Source organism: Ursus americanus, chromosome 7 (genome assembly GCF_024610735.1).
Source record: "Ursus americanus isolate L20-20 chromosome 7, mUrsAme1.1.p, whole genome shotgun sequence".
Classification (NCBI taxonomy): domain Eukaryota; kingdom Metazoa; phylum Chordata; class Mammalia; order Carnivora; family Ursidae; genus Ursus; species Ursus americanus.
The window spans coordinates 79,209,203-79,214,094 of NC_142133.1; the positions used below are offsets into that span (position 1 = coordinate 79,209,203).

The 4,892-nt window shown below is 48.4% G+C and overlaps 1 pseudogene; it reads left to right on the plus strand.

The window, feature by feature from the left end:
- Window positions 1-2,474: 2,474 nt before the first annotated feature.
- Window positions 2,475-4,231, plus strand: LOC123778577 (small ribosomal subunit protein uS14 pseudogene; annotated as a pseudogene).
- Window positions 4,232-4,892: the final 661 nt, after the last annotated feature.

Below are 4,892 nucleotides of genomic sequence, written 5' to 3' on the forward strand. Positions count from 1 at the left end.
GATGGGAATTCAGCCTTTCTGTGGGAGTTCAAGGAACCCGAGCAGCTCACAAGGCCTGACTCATTGCAGTGGGCATCAGTTTTCACTGCCCAGGATTCTAGACCTAAGAGGTGCTGGAGTTTGGACTGAATCAACAGTTTCATGCACGTCTTGGCCCCAAAACCCTCCTCTGGCTCCCCAGTTAGGACTGCCAGATTTAGCAAACAAAAATGCAGAATGCCTGGATAAATTTGAATTTCAGATACTGAATGAATAATTTTTTAGCATAATTATGTCCATGCAAATATTAGCTGCTGTTTATCTGAAACTTAAATTTAACCAGACATCCTGTATTTTACCTGACAATCCTATCGCCAATGGCTACAAAGTAAAGCCCAAATTCTGGCATCTAATTATCCAGGATTTAGCCCCTTCCTGACTTTGCCACCTCATTTCCCATGCACTGTTTCCTTTCTGGTCTCCAGTTTAGTTTCTAGACAAAGTTAACTAACTACCTCTTATGTGTTGCTGTATCTTTTGCTTTCCTGCCCCTCTGACTTTGCAAACACTTCTCCCTTTGCTTTCCATCTAAAAGGCCACGTCTAGGATGCCATCCCTAACCCCCAATGGGGCAGAACCTCTCTCCTCTTTAAACATCCTTGGTATCTTTTTGAGTGAGCATCCACAATTGTAGAAAACATTTATGGCTTTATTTGCCTGGTAACTCTTCCTTCTCCTGGAAAAGAACCCTACTTTTGACAACTGCTCCTCTGACTCCAACCACTTGATTCTGGCAGGAGCTTCCAATACTTTTCTTTTTTTTAAGATTTATTTATTTATTTATTTGACAGAGAGAGAGACAGCCAGTGAGAGAGAGAACACAAGCAGGGGGAGTGGGAGAGGAAGAAGCAGGCTCCCAGCAGAGGAGCTTGATGTGGGGCTCGATCCCGGAAAGCCAGGATCCAGCCCTGAGCCAAAGGCAGACGCTTAACGACTGAGCCACCCAGGCGCCCCAGCTTCCAATACTCTTATTGACTCTGCCCTCTGGCCACAGATGATTGGCCCAAAAGTGGAAACCTGATCCAAGCCGGGCCAATGAGATCCTTCCCTAGGTTTTTTTGTAACTCATCTTGTCTGGCACTCAGACAACACCTGTCCTGAGCACTGAGCCAGGATTACCACTGATGTCAAGGACATAATCTTTTTACCTGTAGGGATCTACAGTCCTAACTGCCCCGTCACCTGAGGACACTCACCCGCCTGTGACCCTGGGGGTAGAAGAGGCCATGGTATAATGGGATAGGCACCGCCCGGGAAGTCCATCTGGACTCTAGTCAGACCTCGGCAACTAACTTCCCGCAAGGCCCATCATCGCAACAGTTGGTAAACTCTTTGAGGGCAAGACCTCATCTTATTCTTTGTGACATCAGATACGTACGCCGGGTAGGTGTTGATTAAGGGTAGATGACGGCGGTGATAGTAGTGACCCCACGATGACACAGCCAGCCATTGCCTCTCTCTGGGACTCCGCTTTCTCGACTGTAAAATTGGGGGATTGGATTTGCTGAGCTGTAAGAGCACCTCCAGTTCAAAGAGTCTATCACCACCAATGCCAACCCTGGAAGGTTCTGATGACGGCCTCACAACAGCTACAGGGCGTCAAGCCACGTTTGCTGTTGCTGTCAGAGACAGAGCCATTTTATCTGTTTGGGCCACAGCAACGGAAATAAATAACCCTCTGCTGGGGGATGTTGATGAGGGGGCGGGGGACATAGGGGAAATCTCTGCACTTTCCTCTCAATTTTGCTGTGAACCTCGCACTGTTCTAAAAACTAAAGTGCACACACATATACACACGTACAAATAAGTCACTAAATGTGGGCTGTGACACGGGGTGGAGGTACAACATTCTTGACTTAATAAAGGTCAAGTCCAAGAGAAAGACTCTGGGCAGCATCATTTTGCACCTTCCTCTTCACTATATCTACACCTGGTCGAACTTCCAATAATGCAGTGGTCACACTGTTTATTCAGCTGAGGTGTGCATAAAGTTCGTAGTATGTGAAATATTTTAGGGGATACACAGGTGAACCTTTTTTATTCTTATATTTTCATGTTTATCAGAATAAATTTAGTTTACACATATAGTATTTTTTAAAAGATTTTATTTATGTATTTATTTGAGAGACAGCGCGAAGAGGAGCAGATGAAGAGGGGCAAACAGACTCCGCGCTGAGCGCAGAGCCCAACGCGGGGCTCAATCTCACAACCCTGAGATAATGACCTGTGCCAAAACCAAGAGTCGGACTCTCAACCGACTGCACCCCCCAGGCTCCCTGCTTTGCATGTATAGTATTGATAGAAAGTTTCCTTTTAAAATAAAGTATTAGGTAAAGGAGAAACAGTACCAGTGACCCTGAGATGGCCTGACACACGGATATACTCCCCTCCTCGAAATAAAGGCCCAACCAGGGCAACATACAGGTCTTAAGAAAATGGGTGAGTTTTGTGAACCTGCTGGGTGGTCCTGACCTGGTTACACCATAGGGCCATTGGGGGCCAGCCCCCAACCCTCTCTCATCCGTCCTCCACCAAGGCCTTCTTGTACCTGGCAGGCCGACGTGCACCACGCTGGCGTCCCTCACTTTATAAAGTCAGCACATTTAAGGGGCGCCTGGGTGGCTCAGTCGGTGAAGCGTCTGTCTTCGTCTCAGGTCATGATCACAGGGTCCTGGGATCGGGCCCTGCGTCGGGCTCCCTGCTCAGCGGGGAGACTGCTCGTCCTTCTCCCTCTGCCTGCTGGTCTGCTTACTTGTGCTCTCTCTCTCTCTGCCAAATAAATAAATAAATAAATAAATAAATAAATAAATAAAATCTTTTAAAGTAAATAAATTAAATTAAATTAAATTAAATCAGCGCATTTCAGCAAAGTTGCACTTCAAAGGAACTTTTGCTAAGCCAGAATGTGTAATGACGGTTGTTATTCGCCAGACTGCCGCCATGGCATTTCATCCTTTACAAAAAAAAAAATGACAGGGCCTGTGAGAAACCCATCAGCCACTTTATGTCACAGTCAGAGAGTACCTGAGGGCTTTGTCCCCTGGCTGTGGCTGCTCAGAAGGGTATTACGAGGGATTAAAGGGTATGGAGGGAGTGATTCTAATTTGAGGCTTCCGGTGCCTTCTATCTGTCATGATGAGAAAATGAAAGAGCTCATACGTCTCTGAGGGCTTTGAGACACATTCTCAGGAAGAGTCGGAAATCCGAAGTTGGGGACCGGAGGCTGAGCTGGGGGGGGTGGGGGGAGGAGGACTGTGGGGGGAATGCGCGTTGGCCACAGCAGGGGCAGCAGAGGCCGGAAGTTCTAGGCAAAGTAGACTCCGAAGCCTAAGTAAGGGCTCGTGGTTCCTTCTGTGAAATAAGATCATTCGACTGGAGAGTCTTCCAGGCCATCCCACGAGTCTGCAATGTTCTGTCCGTAGTCAGCTGCCTAAAACAGTTTACTTTTTAAGTAGAGTAAACGTCTGCTTTTTATTCACAAGTACATAAAAGCTTAGAGAGTCAAAGGCAGCAGAGTGCCAGCTTGCTGACTGTGGGATCAAACCTACATTCTACGTCGAGAGCCACCTCTGGGTGGCTGTCTCATCCCCGGTCCTGCCAGGTGCGGCCGCAGCTTCTCCACCCAAGCCTCGGGCTCTGCAAACAGCCTCCAAGAAGGACCTGCCGGTGGGCAAACCAAATGCTCCGACAGGGCCTGGCCCCAGCCCAAGGAAAGCAAATGCAAGCCAGGCATGAGCAAGAGCAAGACGTAGCCCATCCCAACAGACTTCACCCTTCCCAGGCTCCCCTCCAGAAAGGGAAGCAGCAGCCGCGACGTGTACTCACCCAGATAATTCCTGCAGGGGTTCTCGGACTCTGTACTTTGGGATCGGAGAGGGTGGCTGCAGAAAACCGTACCCACGCTCTTGAACGAATGGTTCAGGTGCCTCTCTTCACCCATGTGTGTTCCTGATTACTCAGACTCAGGAACATCGTAGAAAATTGAAAGTCATGCCTTTGCCTCGTTGCGTCCGAGACAGCAAGCTGGGTCACCGGTGGCTCTAGGGGAGCCATCCAAGGAAATTTGGCCAGGTTCTCGTTCTTGCCGGGTCTGCTCAAACCGCCTGGTCTGATCCAGTAAAACGGCCTCGATCGGGGCCACCAGTGTTTCCATCAGGACACAGAGGATACAGGCTGCATTAAGTTGGATTAAGTGAATTTCCCTGAATGGGTCATCCAGGGTACTTGCCTTGATGCTGACTCATTGTACATAAAATAAAAATACTTCAATTATGAGTGTTTTAATGTGGAAAAAAATGAAACTAAATTAAAAGGTCACTCCAGATGTAAATGTACATATAAACGCACACACAGAATTAAAGTATCACAGCAGAGGGAATCTGGCATTACCAGCCAGGGTCACCTCCCTGGGTATTGTTTAAACCCCCAGTGGGAGCATCGGGTGCAGTCACCCAGTTCTGGCCCAGGTCAGTTTTTCTCATCACCATCTTTGTGTTTGATCCGTTCCAGCCCTAAAAACCATGACCATAGAGTATCTGCTGGTGTCCATGCATTCTGCACAGAAGTCTCGTTCTTTCTGTCCGCCAAGTTCCGTCTCAACGGCACGGGCTTTGTCCGCTGTCCTCCTGTCTGGATGCTTCCATTTGCACCTGCAGGATCTGTGTGAAGCTGAAGTGGGGATGGATGCTCTCTCCACGTGCTTCCCTCCGGGGGGAACAATTCTGAAAATCTTCCTCTATAAACGTCGGTCACAGCCGCAGGGGCGGGGCCATGTTTTGTAGACCTCTTTGTCTTTAAGCAGGAGGACACATTCTAGAGCTGAATGGAAGACCTCCCTCATCCATGGCTTCTTC